At 46.5% G+C, this 24,091-nt stretch overlaps 1 protein-coding gene across 1 annotated transcript in view; it reads left to right on the top strand.

Annotated features, from left to right (window-relative positions):
* The window catches only part of SPTAN1 (spectrin alpha, non-erythrocytic 1), a 152,510-nt gene that overhangs the window by 4,939 nt on the left and 123,480 nt on the right, over nucleotides 1–24,091 (top strand). The gene's annotated exons all lie outside the window — the stretch shown is intronic.

Below are 24,091 nucleotides of genomic sequence, written 5' to 3'. Positions count from 1 at the left end.
ACATAGTGCCCACCAGCTTAGGCTGGGTTCACACTACGGTTTTCCCGTCCGTCAGCCGCATACGATTTCAGTATTGAAAACGTACGGGCCCGGACGGGAAAACGTAGAGATAGACAATGCATTGCAAATCGTATGCACTCAGATGCATCCGGGTGCGTACGATTTGCTGGCAAAACGTTTTTTAAACGTACGCAAAACCGTGTTCAACCACGGTTTTGCGGTCGTTTTTAAAACAGTATGGCAAACGCATACGTTTTCCTTTAACATTAATGTCAATGGAAAACGCACATATGTGCGGTGCCATACGTTCCCGTTCGTTTCAGCCGCATACGGTTTTTCATATAAATCGTATGCGGCTAACGGCGGGAAAACCGTAGTGTGAACCCAGCCTTACAGTCATTTATTAGTCTCACTGTAAGAACTCAGATTGCCCTGTACACCCGAGCGGACTTTCGAATGGAAAAAGTCTGATGGGAGCATTTCGACGGATTTTCCGACCGTATTGTATGCCCCGTCTGACTTTTTCTGTCGGGATTTCCGACGGACTTTGAGAACAGGTTCTCAATTTTTCAGACGGAAACAATTCCTATTGGAAAATCCGTTCGTCTGTATGGAATTCCGACAGTGAAAAAAACATGCATGCTCGGAAACAATTGGAAGCTGTCATTTGCGGCCCTCTTTCTCCTCTTCTCCATTGGACTGACCCTTTTTCTCTGCATCGGTAGGTTTGGCAATGTAGCAATTAGTTTAACCTCTCCCATCGGAGGTGTAGAGATTATCCCATCTCCAGCCACCTGTTGGCTAGTTTTACGTCTAACCTGCAAGTATTGCTTAGATGAGGGTAATGGCCATCCCTGAGTGAAGGGGTTAAACTGTAGTGGCAATGGAGAGCATTCTATAGATTCCAGACATACCCTGTTATCTATGGTAAAGGCAGCTGGGCTTGTACTGCCACACAGCATGAGACTCCTACTGTTATCTAATATGTACAGTTCATCCCTTGTACAACGCATTCATTGATGGTTACCAAGAACGTGAAAAAAGTGTACTCAGAAGATGGCATGTCAGCTCTGCCTGGTAATGTGCGGCATGACAGGGGCAAGCTAGAAGACAAACGAGCGCACCACCGACCATACCAGCCAGACATGTAGAGCTGTGGGATCTATTGTATCCATTGGGATCTATTGTATACACTTTGCAGAATTTCTAGTTATCTGATCAGTTTTCTACAAAAACAAAGCTTTACAGGAGCCATCGGTGGACACACTTCCCACTGTTTGGCACGCTTGGTGAAACATCTGCCCGCTTGTGGCCACTTTTTTGAAATTAGAAATCATGTATTGTGTTGATAGATCTATCCAGTGGTTGTGAACTAAAATAAATGACGATGCCTGCTAAATACTGCCAGCGTTCCCATTAAAGGCAAGCTAAAGTTGATTTCCAATGAGCATATACACTAGGGGCCAGATCCACGTAGCGTGGCGCTTCTTCACGTCCAGCGTAGTGTATCTCTGATACACTACGCCGCCGTAACTTGCAGCGTATTTTCCGTATCCGCAAAGAATTTGCGCTGTAAGTTACGGCGGCGTAGTCTAACTGTGTCGGCGTAAGGGCGCGCAATTCAAATGGATGAGATGGGGGCGTGTTTTATGTTAATACGTCTTGACCCAACGTAAATGACGTTTTTTCTGAACGGCGCATGCGCCGTCCGTGGGGGTATCCCAGTGCGCATGCTCCAAATTAACCCGCAACAAGCCAATGCTTTCGACGTGAACGTCATTCTACGCAAAGCCCTATTCGCGAACGTTTTACGCAAACAACGGAAAATTTTACGCTGGCCCGACGTCCATACTTAACATTGGCTACGCCTCATATAGCAGGGGTAATGTTACGCCGAAAAAAGCCTTACGGAAACAACGTAAAAAAATGCTCCGGCCGGACGTACATTTGTGGATTCGCGTATCTAGCTAATTTGCATACTCAACGCGGAAATCGACGGAAGCGCCACCTAGCGGCCAGCGTAAATATGCACCTTGGATCCAACGGCGTACTAAGACGTACGTCAGTCGCATCTAGCCCAGCTTCAGGCGTATCTTGTTTTGTGGATACAAAACAAAGATACGCCGGAGCAACCTAGCAGTTACGCGGCGTATCAATAGATACGCCAGCATAACTGCTTTGTGGATCTGGCCCTATATTGTTAAGTATTGGGACGCCTGTCTTTACACGCACATGAACTTTATTGGCATCCCGGTCTTAGTCCATAGGGTACAATATTGAGTTGGTCCCCCCTTTGCAGCTATAACAGCTTCAACTCTTCTGGGAAGGCCGTCCACAAGGTTTAGGAGTGTGTCTATGGGAATGTTTGACCATTCTTCCAGAAGCACATTTGTGAGGTCAGGCACTGATGTTGACAAAGTCCTGGTTCACAGTCTCCTCTCTAATTCATCCCAACTGTGTTCTATTGGGTTGAGTCAAGTTTCTCCACCCCAAACGTGCTCATCCATGTCTTTATGGACCTAGCTTTGTGCACTTGTCCATATCGTATGGTGTGGGGTTGTTTTTCCAGGGGTTGGGCTTGGCCCCTTAGTTCCAGTGAAGAGAACTCTTAAAATCTCCACCCCCCCCCCACTGTTTAGAGCTTAAGGGGGGCTTAAAAGTGTATGTGTGGGCAAGATAATAATAAAAAAAAAAAACATATGCAATATGTCTGCAATATATTCCCAATTCTCCATGTTTATCCCTTTAGAAACCCTCCAGTTAGGACATTTTAAAGAGGATATAGACCCTGATGGGTTTTACTTCCTCTTTTGCGCCGTGCAAATTAAAAGCATAATGGCATACTAGCCCATTATGTGACACTTGCCTGCAAACGAAGCCCACGCCGCCCCCTGTGAACGATGCGTCCATTTTTGCCCCTCTTCGGTACATGCTTTACTTTCCTTTACCTATTGCTGCGCAAACTAGACGTGACTGGCTAAGCCCTGTGTGGTCTGGGTCTGTGGTTGAGGACTGATTGTAAAATGACTTTGTAATAATTCAAGCACGACCTTCACCGAATCCACATTCATTCTATTTCCTGGGGGGAACAAAAGCACTTCAGTGATGGAGAATGCTAATTAATTTGGAGGTTGGCACTGTGCCAGAGCCCCAGTGATGGTATAGGAGGTGGTGAGCGACGTCTGATATTGTTATCTAGATGCATTCGCAATAATTATTTGTTTTGTTTTTTAAGGCTGTCATTTGTCTGTGTTCCACCATGTTCACCCTTCGTAAAATCCGAATTCAGGTATTATCTGGTGTGTTGCAGTGATCACTCCTTGCTTTTCATTTTATCTACTATAAAGTGTGTGTATTATTATTATTATTATTATTATTATTATTTCCCCCCCCCCCCCTTCTTCCTTTTATTTTATTATATATATATATATAAAATCTCCATTGCTTTTTTTCAGCTGATCTTTCAATATCTTTATACTGCAGTTTCTCCCTTGAAGGGTGTCAGGTGGCAAACTGTATTGTGTGGTCTTGGCACGTGCTATACTCTTTATTTGCATGGTTTAGGAAATGTTCTGCTATACAAATGTCAATACTTCGATTGTGTATAGAGATGACCTGCAAAAAAAAAAAATGTATTTAATGTGTCGGTGGAATGCCAAGGTTTTTGTATGACTTTGGGACTGCAGCAGAGAGAACAACCGTAATATTAAATCCAGTATACAGAGTGAATGCCCTTTAAGGCCTTGTATGAAGACATCATTCAGACTTGAATAATTGCTGGCTTTGTATATATCTATTTATTTATTTATTTTTTTTTTTTTTTTTTTTTTTATATAATGATAAAAAAAAAAAAAAAAACACATGTATAATGTTCTTCCTTAAAGTGGAGTTCCACCCTGAATTGTATTTATTTTTATTTAATTTTTTCATTTTCCTTGATCAGTTATGAGAAACATTTATTTTACTCAAAGTGCCCTGTTGCTAGGTGGTGGCTCCTAATCTGCCACTTCCTGCTCTGCATCACTTCCTCCCTCGCCTGTGCCCTCAATCTGTCTATGTTGCCGCCCGTTATTATGGCACCTTGCTAAACAATCGGTGCTATGGCTGCTGGTGCACGATGGAGAGGTGCATGCTGGTTACCCAGCATGCACCTCTCCATCACTAATCCAGGAAGAGGATGTGATTGGGCTGACATACCCACAATTGTCATGGCAACAGCCAGAAGAGGAATGTGTGTATGTATATGTATATGTATATATATATATATATATATATATATATATATATATATATATATATATATATATATATATATATATATATATGTATGTGTATATATATGTATGTGTATATATATGTATGTGTATATATATATGTGTGTGATATATATATATACACATACATATATATATACATATATATACACATATATATATACACATACATATATATACACATACATATATATACACATACATATATATACACATATATATATACACATACATATATACACATACATATATATACACACACACACTAGTGGCCCGGGTTCAGATACAATGGTGTATCTATTGGCGGGCGGAAATAATCCCAGTGCGCATGCTCGACATTATGCCGCAAATCGTCAATTCCTTAGACGTGAACGTAACTTGCGTACAGCCCTATTCGCGAACGACTTACGCAAACGACATAACATTTTCCAAATTCGACGTGGGAACGACGTCCATACTTAACCTAGGATACGCCTCATATAGCAGGGGTACCTTTACGCCGGAAAAAGCCTAAGGTAAACGACGTAAAAAATGCGCCGGGCGGACATACGTTTCTGAATCGGCGTCAACCGTGGGTATGGAGTTGGGTGTATAGGATTGTACTGTGTTTTTTTTATTTTGTTTTTTTATTTTTTGTGGATGGACTTGTTTCTTTTTTCAACCTGACTAATTATATGTAACTATCTACCTAATTAGCATATTCCTCGCGTAAATCTACGGAAGCGCCACCTAGCGGCCAGCGTAAATATGCAGCCTAAGATATATAAGACACTTACACCAATCGCATCTTGGGGAAATCTATGCGTAACTGATTCTATGAATCAGTCGCATAGATACGACCCCGCAACTCAGAGTTACGACGGCGTATCCAGGAGATACGCCGTCGTAACTGCTCTCTGAATCCAGGCCAGTATCTCCATCTCATACTTTTTATATATTTAAAAAAAAAAAAACACATATATATTAAATATATATCTCTATCTATCTATCTATCTATCTGTATGTGTTTTTTTTTATCTCTATCTCTATCTCTATCTCTATCGTTGATGCATTATGATGGGATGACTGTTTTAAAAAAAATTCTGTGGCCAGAACTCCACTTTAATGGATTATTCATAATTTAGAATGGGGAACCTAAATGCAAAAGACGAATGCCATTGTTGTCTTGTGGGAGGGGTGGAGATGCAATTTACTGCTGGGAAATCTTCTGTGCGGGGATCTGAATGATGGCAACCAGCAGGTAATTCCACCTTTTTAGAAAGAAATTATGTAAGGTAAACCTGTCAGAGCCTGAACAATTCAAACTGGGTACATGATCATTAAATGCTTAAAGCTGAACTTCGGGATAAGAATATGTTGTCTACATACAAGGGTCTTCCTTGAATGTTGGTGTGCTTGTGTATTTCTCCCAGATCTGTGCAGTAATCCAGTGTGAGACTTTCCCTTTGTGTAGGAGCTCCCGTATTAAAGACTGGTCACTGTTACTCTCTCTCCTTGTACAGGGTGACTGGTCTTGTCTCCGCCCCCCCTGTAGTTTTCTGTAGGTAACTTTCAGTGGGTGGAGCCCACTAGGCCACTCCCACAGCTCTGGTTTCTGCACAGGCACAGTGCTGAGATCACTGCTACAAGGTAACAGCTGGGTTTGCTAAAGCATTTGGGCCCAGATTCACGTACGAGCGCGTAACTTTGTGCGGGCGTAACGTATCTGATTTACGTTACGCCTCCGCAACTTAGACGGGCAAGTGCAGTATTCTCAAAGCACTTGCTCCGTAAGTAGCGTAAATCGGCCGGCGTAAGCCCGCCTAATTCAGATTGTGAAGAGGTGGGCGTGTGGTATGTAAAATAACAATGACCCGACGTGATTGACGTTTTTCACTTACAGCGCATGCGCTGTCCGTGGAATATCCCAGTGTGCTTTGTGTCAAAGTACGCCGCAAGGACGTATTGGTTTTGACGTGTACGTAAATGACGTCCAGCCCCATTCACGGATGACTTGCGCAAACAACGTAAAAAATTTCAAATTTCGTTGCGGGACCGACGGCCATACTTAACATTGGTACGCCGCATATAAGCCTCATATAGCAGGGGCAACTTTACGCCAGGAAAAGCCTAACGAAAACGGCGTATCTATACTGCGTCTGCCTGGCGTACGTTTGTGAATTTGCGTATCTAGCTGATTTACATATTTCAACGCGTAAATCACCGTACACGCCCCTAGCGGCCAGCGTAAATATGCAGTTACGATGCGCAAATATCCCTTGTGGCTATTGAATGTATATAAATTAAAGTTTTGTTTTTTTTGTTGTGCCCAGAGATCCGATTTACCTAAGGCTGCATTCACACCTGAGCGTCGGTCGTTTTTTTGGGCGTTTTGTCGCGCGTATTAATGCTTATTTGCGCACAGCGTTGTCCGACGTTTTTGTACTTCAACGTTTTTTATTTTAGCCAATAGGAAAAATGATCATCTTTTCATCACTTGTTGCTATGTTGGTAGATTTTTTTAATCTTCTGCATGGGCGACAAGTTCTATTGATTTAAGGCTGCATTTACACCTGAGCGACAAAACGCCCGACGCCGGACGCTTCTGCCGCTAGAGGGGAGAATTCCCATTGCTGTCTATGGAGATGGTTCACATCTCATAGACGCCGAACGCCTGTCGCCTGAAAAAAAGTCCCGGACCCTTTTTTTCAGGCGACAGTGGCGTTTTCCCATTGACAGCAATGGGAAGACTTCTGAAAGAAAAAAAAAAGAAAAATGAAAGTTTCATAATTGCGGCAAAATACGCTGCTACCGCCGAACGCGCCTGTCGCTTAGGTGTGAATGGACTCTAAAGCGACGAAACGCCCGTAGCAAACGCCCGTTGTCGCGCAAGTCGCTTGAATCGAGCGTTTCCATTACTTTCTATGGGGAATGGAAACGCTCAAATACGCCTAAACCGCACGATACGAGCGACAAAAAAAGGTCCGGGACTTGTTTGAGCTTCGCGCGACAGGCGTTTGGCGTTCAGGTGTGAACAGTCACCATAGCAAATAATGTTATTTCATCCCTCTGGCGTTTGTGAGCGTAGTGCTTCAGGCGTAAAAACGCCTAGGTGTGAATGGAGCCTTAAGCTTACCTCCAGCGAATCTGCAAACAAGTAGATCTAGAGATGCAGACGCTGGAATGGATTTTTCTCTTAAAGTTGAGCTTGACCACTCCGGACCCCTAGACCAGGGATCTTCAAACTACCGCCCTCCAGCTGTTGCAGAACTACAAGTCCCATGAGGCATTGTAAAACTCAGACATGACTAGGCATGATGGGAATTGTAGTTCCTGAGCTGGAGGGCTGTAGTTTGAGGACCCCTGCGGCCTAGACTAAACAAGCATTTAACCCCTGCAGGGCAGAGGAGTGGGGCCCACGCTCCAAGGGTAGACTTTGTTTTATTTCTGGAGTTCTGCTTTAAAGAACCAATAGGGAGGCTCCCATACAAGAAAGTCTACTTATGACTTTGATGATTTTACCAAAGCTACCCTCTGCTGATTGTTTCATCAAACACTACGTTTGATTGGTTCAGGCTGAACAGGTTTACTAACACAGCAGCATTTCCAGTCCTCTGAATTCCCCGGCAATACATTAGAGATCTCGCAAAGCAGACGTTCTGTGAGACCAGCCTGATGTATTTGTCCGTTCTGTCTTCCGTCCAGAACATAATGGTTGCATTGCAGTCAGCACCACTTGCATTCTAGGAAATGCATCCTCTAAATCATTAATAATGGAGATGAGAGTCCGGCTTGGCGCAGTGAAATGTGCTGTGCTGGTTCTGACGCAGCACCTGATACATGAGGAGACCTTGCTATGGGACTTTTCTGCAGTACTCAGGGCGGGATTTGGATCTTCACTGCAGCAATCAGTCCACAACACATTACTGCCAAATACCGCACTGGTTATTAAGGCCGAGGACCTGCCTGTGGGCAAGATGGAGAGTAGAATTCGTTGAAATGCATCAGTGATGACTAGCAATCTGTTTAACCACTTAAGGACCTTGCCTATTTTTCAGATTTGGTGTTTACAAGATTAAAACATTTTTTTTTTGCTAGAAAATTACTTAAAACCCCCAAACATTATATATCTTTTTTCTAACACCCTAGAGAATAAAATGGGGGTCATTGCAATACTTTTTGTCACACCGTATTTGCGCAGTTGTCTTACAAGCGCACTTTTTTTGGGAAAAAATTCACTTTTTTTTTATTAAAAAATAAGACGACAGTAAAGTTGGCCCAATTTATTTTTATATTGTGAAGGATAATGTTGCGCCAAGTAAAATGATACCCAACATGTCGCGCTTCAAAATTGCGCCTGCTCATGGAATGGCGACAAACTTTTAACCTTTAAATTCTCCATAGGAGACGTTTTAAAGAAATTCTATAGGTTACATCTTTTGAGTTACAGGGGAGGTCTAGGGCTAGAATTATTGCTCTCGCTCCAACGATCGCGGTGATACCTCACTTGTGTGGTTTGAACACAGTTTTCATATGCGGGCGCTGCTCACATATGCGCTCGCTTCTGCGCGCGAGCTCGTCGGACGATTTTAAAACTTTTTTTTTTGTTTTGTTATTAATTTATATTTTATTTCTTTTATAAATTTTTACACAAAAAAAAAAAATGGGTAATTTTTATTCCTATTACAAGGAATGTAAACATCCCTTGTAATAGAAAAAAGCATGACGGGTCCTCTTAAATATGAGATCTGGGGTCAAAAAGACCTCAGATCCCATATTTAGACTAAAATGCAAAAAAAATAAAATGATAAAATTGTCATTTTGAAAAAATTACAACAAGAAAATATTGCTTTAAGAAGCATGGGCGGAAGTGAAGTTTTGACGTCGCTGCTATGCTATGGACACAGGTGGGGGCCATCTTGCCCTCACTCGTATCCCAGCCGAGCAGGGCACAGGACCCGATCGCCTCCGCCGCTACCAATGGCTCTGGTAAGCGGAGGGGGGGGGCCCTCTCCCGCCGCCGATAACAGTGATCTTGCAGCGGAGACCACTGTTATCGTTTACAGGACCGCTCAAGGAAAAGATGGATATCTTGGTTGTGGCAACAGCTGCTGCCGTTACCGAGATATCCATCTTTAAAGTACCGACGTATATGTACATGAGCGGGGTCCTTAAGTGGTTAATAAAGTTATATGAAACGCTTAACGCCCTTTCACACTGAGGCGATGCGCTGGCAGGAGAGAAAAAATCTCCTGTCAGCAGCATCTTTGGAGCGGTATACCGCTCCTTCACCGCTCCTTCCCATTAAAACAATGGGAAACCGCGCCAATACCGCCTCCTATAGAGGCGCATTGCGGGCGGTATTAACTCTTTATCGGCCGCTAGCGGGGGTTAATACCGCACCGCTAGCGGCCCAATCCCGCGGCAAATCCGACGGTATAGCGCCGCTATTTTTAGCGCGCTATACCGCGCCTCCCGCCCCAGTGTAAAAGGGGCCTTAGGGAGCTTTTTTTTTAAACACCAAAGCGCATGAAAAACTCCAGTGTGAAAGGGGTCTTGGCGGCGATTTACCATCGTTTTTCGGGCGCTGGCAGTGTGAAAGGGCCCTGAAAGCACTTGAATTTCTGAGTTATTTTGAGGGGACAGCAAATGTACACTGTTATACAAGCTGTACACTCACTACACAACATTGTAGCAAAGTGTCATTTCTTCAGTGTTGTCACATGAAAAGATAGAATAACATATTTACAACAATGTGAGGGGTGTACTCACTTTTGTGAGGTACTGTGTGTAATAACTGAGAGCCTGTTGAAAATTGTAGACTAACCCCAGAGTTTATTATTCTCTCTCATCGGATTCCTGAGCTATGGCTGCAAAACCTGTTTTACCTGACTAGATAGACACTCTTCCTGTGTCCTTCCAATACCAGAACCCTGGGAAAATATTGTTTCCAAAATAGTCATGTGCAGATAATGGGGTTGATCTATGTTCTGGAACGTTCTCTAGATTTCGGTGTTGAGCCATGTATAGGAATCATATTAGGAGCCCATTCATTTTAAACCTGACATGTGTAATCATGTACAGATGGTTCTGTAGTGTTGTGCTGCACTGTCTAGGTACATTGAGCGCTGATCAGAATAATGGCGCATAATGCAAAGTGTGAATGGACCCTAAAATGATATGTAGATATAAAATATTAAAGCGGAGGTCCAGACAAAAGTGGAATTTCCGCTGTCCAGACACACCCCCCCCCTTTAGTGTCACATTTGGCACCTTTCAGGGGGAGGGGGGGTGCAGATACCTACCGTATTTATCGGCGTATACCGCACACTTTTTTGCCCTGAAAATCAGGGCAAAAACGTGGGTGCGCGGTATACGCCGATACCCGCTTTCCCGCGCCGAGTTTTGAATACTGCGCCGACATATACGGAGTGCAGTACACTCGGGTATAGTCGGGCAGTCTCGGCTCCTTCCGCGCTCATGTCCTGAACGTACAGGACGTCAGCGCGAGAGTTGCCGAGCATTGCCGACAATACACGAGTGTACTGCGCTCTGTATATGTCGGCGCAGTATTCAAAGTCGGCGCGGGGAACGAGCGGGGAGGACGCCGGACCCGACGAAGAGGACACCCGAAGCCGCAGAAGGACGCCGGACCCGACGAAGAGGACACCCGACTCCGCAGGAGGCCGCCACGCAAGACACCAAAACTGTAAGTACAGAAAAACTTCTTTCCCCACAGGTTTGAGGGCAACTTTAGGGGGTGCGCGGTATACGCGGGAGCGCGGTATACCGCGATAAATACGGTATATAATACAGGTATTTGCACCCACTTCCAAGCATAGATAGCCGCAGAATCTGCGGGTATCCACGTCACTCCCCCCCCCCCCCGCTGTCTTCTGGGGGACACACGGGTCCCAGAAAACAGCAGGGACCATTCAGATTGCAGAGCATGACTCGCGCATGCACAGTAAGGAACCAGAAAGTGAAGGCGCAAGGCTTCGATTCCTGATTCCCTTACCGAAGATGGCGGCGGCAGCACCTGAGAACCGAGGGACGGGTCGGCCTCGGGTGCCGATATCGCAGGCGCCCTGGACAGGTAAATGTCCTTATTTTTAAAGTCAGCAGCTGCAGTATTTGTAGCTGCTGACTTTTCTAAAATAAAGAATTCAGCGGACCTCCGCTTTTAAAGTGATTTCATCTGGGAGTTTGCCAAGATCTATATGGTGGGTGGAGAGGAGAGATTGATGACATCACAGAGAATGACTTGCAGACCAGAATCTCTGCTGATAGTAAATTGGCATTTTGTCAATGCCAGACTGAGCCGGCTGTGTAGAATGGATGCAACCATGGTCTTTATATCACAACTACCTCTCCACCTTATGGGATGTTCCAATCTGGTGTCTGCACTAATTTGTTATTCACAGACCAGGACTTCTCTTTGTCTAAAAGTGGAAAGCTGGTACAGTGCTCCCCTATAGCTTCTATAATTGCCACAATGTTAACACTCTATATAGGAAGGACTATAAAAAAATAATAATTTGGTGTTGTATACACTGTTAAAATTGAATAGACAGTGTCCAAAAAATGTAAACACTATTCCATTTAAGGTTCACCAAACACCTTCAGAGCCTTCCAAATTATGCGCTAACATCCATTTTGACCTTTCCGCGGGTCAGCATGCGCCTTCCCCTTTTAAGAGGCTTAAAAACTTCTGGTAAGTAGGTGGGTCCTTAATTGATATATCAGCTGTGTCCTATGGCAATTCTTAATGGTGGTGCTCATAAAGCAGGGGTGTCAAACTCCATTTCATCGTGGGCCGCATCAGCATTACGATTGCCCTCAAAAGGGCCGGTTGTATCTGTAAGATTAGATGTCCAGCGCATCCCCTCCCCTTACATTTCATGTCACCCCACCATCGGAAGTTCTCCACTCTCCCTTACATCACAGTGCACCCCTCTTTCCTTATGCTGCTACTGGGAAGAAGATGGATGCATTGCTTGAAAGCAGAAAGTAAGGGTCTGGAGGAGGACCAGAGAAGGGCTGGAGCTCTCCTGCAGCTACTGGAGAGGTGCAAGGGCCACATGAAATGGCCTGGAGGGCCGGATTTGGCTCCCGGGCCTTGTGTTTGACACCTGTGTCATAAGGGAATCAGAAAGGTGAATTGTTTAAACACTTTTTAATAAAAAGCATAACCTAGTAACGACTCTGGTGCAATGACTGCATGCATAGCACATTCAGGGTGTGCAACCCCCTTAGGGATCATCTGGATGTTGTAATGGACACGTTTCGTCACACATCACGTGACTTTTTCGAGGAGTATCTTAAAAAGAAACTGTGTGGTGCCTGGTGACATTAGCAGCAGACTGTACCCTGTTTGGTTGCTATTACAACATGCAAGTAATCTTTAATGGGGCTGCACACCCTGAATGTGCTATGCATGCAGTCCAGGTGCACCAGAGCAAGTGCATCAAAAAAAATGTTTTACGCAGTACTTTACATATATTGTACATTACCCTTCAGATGAAAGACTACAAACCTATGGGGCTGGTTTACACTTGAAGTTGGAGGTAAAACTAGGCGCTTGAGCTGCAGCTTGACGGTTTCTTCAACCCTCCCCCTTCTCCACAACGTTTTGCAGCACCGCATCAATATTTGTACCCCCTGTTACAGTTGGCAGCAGTGAATGGGCCAATGCTGTAACTGCAAACCCCAAATGCTAGGCTTGTGATTTGCAGCAATGTATTCCCATAGGGCCCAGTGATGTATTGCTAGTTATAATCACTGTAACATGATGGAGGTGTTGCTATCACTTCCAGCCCCCCCTCCCCCTCTCTAATCTCCTACACCAGTGGACACTATGCATTTTGATGGTAGGAGCGTCGGGTGATATTTGGATGCACAAATGCTGTCGCTATACCCTGAATAGCTAAAAGCCAAGGCTCGAAGGGGAAGTGTAGGGTCAAGTTAAAGGGTTTGCAAAAGCAGGTATTTTTATTTTTTATCCTAATGCATTCTATGTATTAAGATGGATAAAAACCCTCCTGTGTCCAGCAGCCCTCCTCAGCACCCCTAATACTTACCGGAGCCCCATCTAGATCCAGTGATGTTGCAAGAGTGTCTCGGCTGCCCAGGACTCCCCTCATTGGCTGAGACAGCAGCGCTATGCCATTGGGCTACCGTTGCTGTCAATCAAAGTCAGCCAGCCAATAAGGAGAGAAAGGGGACGGGCTGCAGCTCTGTGTCTGAATGGACACAGGGAGCTGTAGCTTGGCTCGGGTGCCCCCATAGCAAGCTGCTTGCTGTGGGGGGCACTCAATAGGAGGGAGTGGCCAGGAGGTCTGAAGAGGGGCCCGAGAAGAGGAGGATATGGTCTGCTCTGTGCAGGGGCGGACTGACAACTCATGGGGCCCCCGGGCAATAGAAGATTATGGGGCCCCAGGGCTTACAGATGGCCACCACGCCAGGAGGCAGTGCAGAGGTGGGGCAGCTAAAATCTCGGGATTTTCACATCAAAAGCATGTCGGTTTCGGACATATCGGGGACAGATCTAAAAAAAACATAGATTTTTTTACATACTGTCCCTGGTTTTACTGAGCCTGGCAACCCTGATGGGGCCCCCTAGTGGCATGGGGCCCTCGGGCAGTGTCCGAGTGACTCAATGGTCAGTCCGCCCCTGGCTCTGTGTAAAATTGCTGCACAGGGCAAGGATACCATGTATGTTCTTTTTAACCCAAAAAAATACTTTGGTATCACGTTGAAGTGAGATTAACATTTGGTTTCCAGGATTGCATAATCCATTGGGAGGATATGTTGGGTTTGGATAAGTGGACATCTTTTGCTAGCCAGTTTTTGAAGATGCAAACTCTAGGAAGGACACGGATACACATATTAAAAGTCTTGACACTGGCTACTGGCTTATAATAGGTGATGGATTCTATAAGTCAGGGTTCTCCAAACTGCGGCCCGAGGGCCAGATGTGGCCCTTTACTAGCCTCTATCTGGCCCTTGGGGCACTATTCTTCCCTCTGACACCATCAAGGGGAACTATTTCTTCCACTGATACTAATGACGGGATACTATTCCTCCTACTAATAGAACTACTACTCCTCCTACTGAGCACCAACCTTGAGGCCATATTTATTTTCACTGATGCTGGGACCGGGACATTTTCTGCTCCCACTGGCCACAATCCGGCCCTCCTGAAGTCCCAAGGACAATAAACTGGCCCTTTGCTTGAAAAATTTGGAGACCCCTGTTATAAGTGATGGCAGAGCGTGCATCTTCCATACACAAGTCAGCAATGTCAGCTCCATAGTTCTGTCCTCTGTTTCCCTTTACAAAAGCGAGTGAATAATGTGGCGGCCAAACCACGGTGAGTCACTGTGGATTACATCATTCGCACATGTGCCATGTGCTTTTCATGTGGTTGTTTCAGTAGTATTTACTAACCATAATGTTTTCCCACTAAGTGATCGTTTTACTTGGAAGCTGAATTAAAAATGAAATATCCCCGCACCTCCCCTAATACCACTCTAACGATCCCACCAGATCGGCTCCCACTACAAAATGTGGCGTCACAACACATAAAATGCCAAATGTAGTGCCGCGCTTAATGCATAAATTTATAGATTGGACAAGGTGGAGAGGCGGGCACTCTTTATGTGTGAAGATTAAAATCAGGCATTCAAAGACAGTGCAGCAGAAATCCAGAAACATCAATGGAACACGACAGTCTCTTGAACCAACGATCGATGTTAAAGCTGACGCATTTCGGGGGCGAACCCCTTTCTTCAGAGCTAAGTGGTCTGCAGTGCTCACTCGCCGTAAGGCTTGTGGGGACATATATATATATACACACACACACACACACACACTTGAGCACAGGTGAATAGGCATGTGCTGATGGAACAGGGGCGTGGCTGTTCCACACTAGAGGAGGGGGCCACCCCCACACACACTCTCACTCACCCTCAAGGCCCCCAGGGTGGGCCCCTCCTCTTGTGTAGGTGGGGCAAGCCACGCCCCTGTTCCATCAGCACATGCCCATTCACCTGTGCTCAAGTTTGTGTGTGTGTGTGTGTGTATATATATATATGTCCCCACAAGCCTTACAGCGAGTGAGCACTGCAGACCACTTAACTCTGAAGAAAGGGGTTCGCCCCCTGAAACGCGTCAACTTTAACATCGATCGTTGGTTCAAGAGACTGTTGTGTTCCACTGATGTTGCTGGATTTCTGCTGCACTGCTTCTCTGGTCCCCTCCGCTCCTCTGTTCCCCTCCCAGCGCTCACCTCTCTCGGGCTTAGTTAAGCAGCGCGACTGAATGACATGCTCCTCGGGAGTCGGCACTGAGAAGCTCATACGATCCGGAAGGAGGGCTCACGGCAGCCGCACACAGCTGTGATATAAGCTTCCTCGTCACCCGTTCTCCTGCTATTTCCTTCCCCCGCTCTCCATCCTGTCTGCTGCCGCGGAGAGTCTAGATGGGAGACAGCTGTGTGTATCACAGCTGTGTGCGGCTGCCGTGAGCCCTCCTTCCGGATCGTATGAGCTTCTCAGTGCCGACTCCCGAGGAACATGTCATTCAGTCGCGCTGCTTAACTAAGCCTGAGAGAGGTGAGCGCTGGGGGGGGGGGGGGACAGAGGAGCGGAGGGGACCAGAGAAGCATGGGGGGGGGGGGGCAGAGGAACGGAGGGAACCAGAGCAGCATGGGGGCGGGGGGAAAACAGAGGAGCGGAGGGGACCAGAGCAGCATGGGGGGGGGGTGAGAACAGAGGGGAGGGGACCAGAGCAGCATGGAGGGTGGGGGGGGACAGAGGAACGGAGGGGACCAAAGCAGCATGGGGGGGGTGAGAACAGAGGAGCGGAGGGGACCAGAGAAGCATGGGGGGGGGGACAGAGGAACGGAGGGAACCAGAGCAGCATGGAGGGGGGGTGAGAACAGAGGAGGGGAGGGGACCAGAGCAGCATGGGGGGGGGGTGAGAACAGAGGAGCGGAGGGGACCAGAGAAGCATGGGGGGGGGGGACAGAGGAACGGAGGGAACCAGAGCAGCATGGAGGGGGGGTGAGAACAGAGGAGGGGAGGGGACCAGAGCAGCATGGAGGGTGGGGGGGACAGAGGAACGGAGGGGATCAGAGCAGCATGGGGGGGGGGGGGTGAGAACAGAGGAGGGGAGGGGACCAGAGCAGCATGGAGGGTGGGGGGGACAGAGGAACGGAGGGGACCAGAGCAGCATGGGGGGTGGGGGGGGGACAGAGGAACGGAGGGGACCAGAGCAGCATGGGGGGGGGGGGGGACAGAGGAGCGGAGGGGACCAGAGCAGCATGGGGGGGTGGGAACAGAGGAGCGGAGGGGACCAGAGCAACATGGGGGGGGGGACAGAGGAGCGGAGGGGACCAGAGCAACATGGGGGGGGGGGACAGAGGAGGGGACCAGAGCAGCATGGGGAGGGGGGGGGTGTGAGAACAGAGGAGGGGAGGGGACCAGAGCAGCATGGGGGGTGGGGGGGAAGAGCTGGGAAGCTGATTTAAAAAAAACTGGCTCCTAACTTTTTGAGTTGGCTCCTAGATTCTAAGCAAATTTGTCAAGCCCTGATATATATTTCTACCTTTTTTTTTTTTTTTTTTTGTAGAGACCCTAGAGAATAAAATGGTAGTCGTTGCAATATTTTATTTTGCACTGTATTTGTGCAGCGGTCTTTGAATTGTTTTGGGAAAAAAATTACTTTAATGAATAATAAAAAAAAAAAATAACAAGTAAAGTTAACCCAAATATGTCTTTGTATAATGTGAAAGATTTTACGCTGCGAGAATCGTGATCTTTATTCTAATGCAAAAAAAATTGTGATTCTCATTTTGGCCAGAATCGTGCAGCTCTAGGTCATAGTCAGCTTTTTTTCTTCCTCCAAACACAGAGCCGAGTTAATACCGAAGAGGTACATTTTTGGTTTCATCTGACCTCAGCACTTTCTCTCAATCCTTCCCTGAATCATTTAGATGTTCATTGGCTGAACGACAAACGGGCCTGTACACGTGCCTTCTTTAGGAGGGGGAAATTGCGGGTGCTGCAGGATTTCAATCCATGGCGGCATATTGTGTTACCAATAGTTTGTTCCGTGTAGTTCTGGGCTGATCCCTCACTTTTCATCCTTGCCCCATGAGGCGAAATCTTGCATGGAGCTCCACACCGGGGGCGATTTTGTATTTCTTCCATTTGCGAATAATCGATCCAACAGTTGTCTCCTTCTCACCAAGCTTCTTGCTGATGGTCTTGTATCCCATTCCAGCCTTGTGCAGGTAAGTCTAGGATCTTGTCCTTGATGTCCTATGACAGCTCTTTGGTCTTGCCCATGATGGGGTGGTTTGAATTAGGGTTGTCCCGATACCGATACTAGTATCGATATCGGGACCGATTCCGAGTATTTGCGGGAATACTCGTACTCCCGCAAATACCCCCCGATACCGAAATAGAATACTCCCCATGGCTGGATATGGGGGGGGACATGGCTGGATATGGGGGGGGACATGGCTGGATATGGGGGGGGGGGGGACATGGCTGGATATGGGGGGGACATGGCTGCATTTGGGGACACATTTAAAAAAAGTATCGGTATTCGGTATCGGCTTGTACATAAAAAAAGTATCGGTATTCGGTATCGGCTTGTACATAAAAAAAAGTATCGGTACTTGTACTCGGTCCTAAAAAAGTGGTATCGGTTTGAATGGATGAAAGAGATTCTGTGGACAGGTGTCTTTTATACACATAACGAGTTGTCGTTAGGAGCTCCTTATTAAAGTGGAGTTCCACCCAAAAATTTAACTTCTGCTTTAAGTACTGGGGCCCCCCCCTGACCTGTCACATTTGGCATGTCATTTTTTTGACAGGCACCCAGCCCCCACTTCCTTCCCTGGCTCCGGAAGGAAGTTCACCTCTCCCCCTCCCTCCCTGCAATCTTCCGGGAAACGTCACAGGTCCCAGAAGATTGCTCGGCCATTCACAACGAGCAGCTTGCGCATTGCGTGCCCGGCTGTGAAGCCACAGGCTGGATGCCCACAGTTACAATGCCTGTGCCACAGAGAGGAGGGGGAGAGGAGAGAGGCATCTCTGGATCATGGGACAGGTAAGTGTCTGCAGCTACACTTTTTAACCACTTAAGTCCCAGACCAAAATGCAGGTAAAGGACCCGGCCAGTTTTTGCGATTTGGCACTGTGTCGCTTTAACTGACAATTGCGTGGTCGTGCGCCACAGTGAAGAACGGGGTAGCTGTGTTTACACATGGCTCTCTGCGTTCTTCCACTCCGGGGACCGATCGCGGGACTCCAGTGGTGATCGGGTCACAGAGCTTCGGACCGGGTCGCGGGCGAGTGCCCGTGACCCACGGCTGGGCACTTAAAGAGGACGTACAGGTATGTGCTTGTGCCCTGCCCTGCCATTCTGCCGACGTATATGTGCAGGAGGCGGTCCTTAAGTGGTTAAAGTGGCTGACTTTTGTGGGTGGAACTCGCTTTAAATTGTCAGGACTAATCTGTGCACCACATACTGTAGCCAGTCTGTGGGAGACAGAATTATTATTGGTTGGAAGGGGATCAAATACTTATTTTACTCACTAAACTGCAACTCAATTATAACATTCGTATCTTGGGTTTTTCTGGTTGATATTCTGTCTCTGTTATTTAAAATACACCTATGATAACCATTTTAGGCCTTTAATTTCTTTGTAAGTGGGCAAACTTCCAAAATCTGCAGGGGATCAAATAATGATTTCTCTACTTTATATACACTATATTGCCAAAAGTATTGGGACACCTGCCTTTACACACACATGAAATTGAGTGGCATCCCAGTCTTAGCCCATAGGGTTCAATATTGAGTTGGCCCACCTTTTGCAGCTATAACAGATTCAACTCTTCTGGGAAGGCTGTCCATAAGGTTTAGGAGTGTGTCTATGGGAATGTTTGACTGTTCTTCCAGAAGTGCATTTGTGAGGTCAGGCACTGATCTCGGATGAGAAGGCCTGGCTCACAGTCTCCGCTCTAATTCATCCCCAAAGGGTTGAGGTCAGGACTCTGTGCAGGTCAGTCAAGTTCCTCCACCCCAAACTCGCTCATCCATGTCTTTATGGACCTTGCTTTGTGCTCTGGTGCGCAGTCATGTTGGAACAGGAAGGGGCCACCCCCAAACTCTGCCCACAAAGTTGGGAGCATGAAATTGTCCAAAATGTCTTTGGTATGCTGACGCCTTAAAGCGGAGGTTCACCCTAAAAAACATCTACCGTATTTATCAGGGTATTGCACACCCCTAATGTGGACCCGCATTCCTGTAAAAAAAAAAAAAACATTTTAGTACTTACAGTTTTGGTGTCTTGCGCGGCGGCCTCGTCGGGTTCGGCGTCCGTCTGCGGCTTCGGTGGTGTCCTCGTCGGGTCCGGCGTCCTTCTGCGGTGTCCTCCCTGCTCGATTCCCGCTTCCCGCACTGAGTTTGAACCACTGCGCCGGCATATACCGAGCGCAGTACACTCGGGTATAGTTGGGCAGGCTCGGCTCCTCTCGCAGTCACGTCCTGTATGTCCAGGAGTGTACTGCGCTCGGTATATGCCGGTGCAGTGGTTCAAACTCGGCGCGGGTATTGGCGTATATATCGCGCACCCACGATTTTGCCCTGATTTTTTACGGCGTATACATAATTTTTTTTTTGGAGCACAGGCTGAAAACTAGGACAGTCATGTTGGCCACTACTAGAAGAACATTCACTCGCACTATTATTTTGCCCTGTAATGATCAAAGTGACTGTTTCTCTTTCAGAGTGCCCATGGGTGAATATATAAAACCTTGGCACATCCATACTCCACCACTAAGCTGCAATTTGTTTCTCAGATCTGAAAGACTAGTTGGGTAATCTGTAATAAGGTGCCAGCATTCTGTAATAATCTCTATCTCCGGCAGTCTAGTGTGCTTCTCTTACACCTTAGTGACACATTTCAAGAGCTCCGTCCAGTAGAAAGTGCCAAGCGATTGCATAGCAAGTCTATAAATATTCCCAGCGGAATGTCTTTTATCAGGCCTTTAGGATACTTCTCCCTGTGTCCCTGCATAGCAGAGGGGAATTGCTCGCATGGCGCAAATGTTTAATACGCCGTAAAACATGTCGGGTGACAGCAGCTGTAGGCTTGGCAAATCTATCCAGTCTGTGCACATGGATTGCCCATTAATATGGCTGAACTATGAATGAACTGCTGCCATTGTAATGTAGCCAAGTATCGGGCTAGACGGACTGCTACTACAGGGCACGTTGTGTCTTCTGTTCCTAGGAAGGAGTGTAGTGAGGATTATTCAACTGTAAGATGGAAATAAGCCATGTAAGAAGGTTGCTCATGGATTTCGTGCATTTAACCACTTAAGCCCCGGACCATTTTGTTGCTAAATGCCCAGGCCAGGTTTTGCGATTCGGCACTGCGTCGCTTTAACAGACAATTGCGCGGTCGTGCGACGTGGCTCCCAAACAAAATTGGCGTCCTATTTTCCCCACAAATAGAGCTTTCTTTTGGTGGTATTTGATCACCTCTGCGGTTATTTTTTGCGCTATAAACAAAGATAGAGCGACAATTTTGAAAAAAATGCAATATTTTTTACTTTTTGCTATAATAAATATCCCCCAAAAACATATATATATAAAAAAAAAAAAAAATTTCCTCAGTTTAAGGCGATACGTATTCTACCTATTTTTGGTAAAAAAAAATCGCAATAAGTGTTTATCGATTGGTTTGTGCAAAATTTATAGCGTTTACAAAATAGGGGATAGTTTTATTGCATTTTTATTAATTTTTTTTTTAACTACTATTGGCGGCGATCAGCGTTTTTTTTTTTTTTTTTTTTTTTTTTTTCGTGATTGCGACATTATGGCGGACACTTCGGACAATTTTGACACATTTTTGGGACCATTGTCATTTTCACAGCAAAAAATGCATTTAAATTGCATTGTTTATTATGAAAATGACAGTTGCAGTTTGGGAGTTAACCACCGGGGGCGCTGTAGGAGTTAGGGTTCACCTAGTGTGTGTTTACAACTGTAGGGGGGTGTGGCTTTAGGACTGACGTCATCGATCGAGTCTCCCTATAAAAGGGATCACTCGATCGATGCGCCGCCACAGTGAAGCACGGGGAAGCCGTGTTTACATACGGCTCTCCCCGTTCTTCAGCTCCGGGGAGCGATCGCGACGGAGCGGCTATAAACGAATAGCCGCGCCGTCGTCCCGGATCGCTCCCCGAGGTAAGCCGCATGCAGCAGAGGGGGTCCCGATCGGACCCCTGACCCGCTAGATAGCAGGGACGTATATATACGCCCATCTGCCTGTACGTGCCATTCTGTGGACGTAAATAGGCGTGCGGCGGGCGTTAAGTGGTTAAAGGGCATCTTGACCCAAAATGTAATATAGGGCAGCTTACTAGTACTTGGATGTGGTGGTTTATTATTTATAGTTTTTATTTTTCCAGCTTGTTTTGCTTTATTTTTACCTGATAGTCCTGCAAATAACACACTAAAGCCCCGTACATGCGATCAGAATTTCCGATGGAAAAAAGTCAGACTGACTTATTCCATCGGAAATTCCGACCGTGTGTATGCCCCGTCGGAGTTTAGATAGAGAACATGTTCTCTTTTACTCCGATGGAGTTCTGTCGGAATTCCAATGTGATTTTGGCCGGTCAAAAGTCCAACCGTGTGTACGGAGCTTAAAGCGGAGGACCCCCCCAAATTTTTATTATTATTATTATTATTATTATTATTATTATTTTTATTTTTTTTAAAAGCCAGCAGCTACAAATACTGCAGCTGCTGACTTTTAAAAAATGAACACTTGCATGTCCAGCTGCTGACTTTTAAAAAATGAACACTTGCATGTCCAGTGCGCCTGCGAAGTCGGCAGGCAAGGATGAGCAATCGCTGGGGGGGTGCCGGTCTGACACCCCACCCCAGTGTGTGGTACCCGGGGGCGGCTCACCCCCCGACCCCCCCCCCCCCTTAGTACGCCTCTGGATGGCCACACGGCGCCCCTGTTGCACCCCAAAGGCCGGTGCAGTGTCATATTCTGCTCCCTATCGTAGAATGCTGCGGAAGTCACGTGGCGGCCAACTGCGCATGCTCAATGTGTTCCAACAGCAAATGCGATGCGTTCCAGGGGATTTACGACACCTACCCTTCAGTGAACCATCACAATTTGTCACGGAAGTGACGAGGAACCATACACAGAGCGGCGGGGGGGCGGGAGAGAAAGAGACATACAGATGTAATGAGAACCATACTGTATCTGCATGTCTCTTTATCTCTCCCCCCGCTCCGTGTATTCTCATTATATCTGCATGTCTCTTTTTTTCCCCGCCCCCACCGCTCTTTGTATGGTTCTCATTACATCTGTATGTCTTTCTCTCCGCCCCACCCCCCCGCTCTGTGTATGCTTCCTCGTCACAAATTGTGATGGGTTCACTGAACGGTAGTGTCGTGAATCCCCTGGAACGCATCGCGCATGCGCAGTTCGACGCCACGTGACTTAGGCTGCATTCTGCGATAGGGAGCAAACGGTGACACTACACCGGCCGTGGCTGCATGCTCATGTGAACCCAGCCTAAAACATAGTGAAGCATCAGGGGAAATGCCATGAGGACACACCAATGTCTATGGCCACACCACTTTTAGTCATACCCCTACATGTCCAGCAGGCAGCATGCTTCATACACTGAATTTTTTATTTTAAAGCTCTTCAAGTTGTCCCTTCTAAGTGTTTGCAACCTAGATGTTACGTGGTGTAGTAATAAATGCCTATACACCCAAGCCCGTTTTTAGGGCACTTCCTAGGCATGTTTCTGCAGCTGTTGGAATAATCATCAATAACACAGGAATTGTGGTCCTAAATGGCTTTAGTAAGTACTTGTAGAAGGCCACATGTGAGCTCCTAGCTGTAGGTCTGTGTTATCAGCTGCCTGCAGAAGGGAGGGGTCGGTGACTTGTGTCACTTCTCTAGTACTAGGCCTTCCATAATGTAGGAATGCAGCCTTATCTAAAGCTGGAGAGTGCTGATAGACACTGCTAAGGCATAAATACCTATGCAAATGGACTGCTCAAAGTACAACGTTTGGAGAATGACGACAAGATTCATTTTCACAAAGTCTGCTGATGGCAATTTACACATACGCCAGAATGTTATGAAGAGTGATCAGATGAATTGCAATTAATTGCAAAGTCCCACTATGCCACGAAAATGAACTTTAATCCCATTAAAAAATTTCCATTGCATTTGTGAAGAAGGCTTCAGGGCACCCAAGAAAGCCCAGCAAGCGCCAGTTTCCTACAGAGGATTCAGCTGCGGGATCGGGGCACCGCCAGTGCAGAGCTTGCTCAGGAATGGCAGCAGGTAGGTGTGAATGGATTGGCACGCACAGTGAGGAGAAGACTGGAGGATGGCCTGGTGTCAAGATGGCAGCAAAGGAGACACTTCTCTCCAGGAAAGACATTGGGGACAGACTAATATTCTGAAAAAGGTACAGGGACTGGACTGCTGAGGAAAAGTCTGAGGTAAAGTCGTTTTCTCTGATGAATGCCCTTTCCGATTGTTTGGGGCATCCGGGAAAAAAAACTTGGAGAAGAAAAGGTGAGCGCTACCATCAGTCCTGTGTCATGCCAACAGTAAAGCATCCCGAGACCATTCATGAGTGGGGTTGCTTCTTAGCCAAGGGAGGGGCTCATTTATAATTTTGCCTAAGAACACAGCCAGGAATAACGAATGGTACAAAAACTTCCTTCGAGAACAACTTCCCCCAACCATCCAAGAACAGTTTGGTGATGAA

This window comes from Rana temporaria, chromosome 9 (genome assembly GCF_905171775.1).
Source record: "Rana temporaria chromosome 9, aRanTem1.1, whole genome shotgun sequence".
NCBI lineage: Eukaryota > Metazoa > Chordata > Amphibia > Anura > Ranidae > Rana > Rana temporaria.
This window is presented reverse-complemented; position numbering and strand designations above follow the sequence as displayed.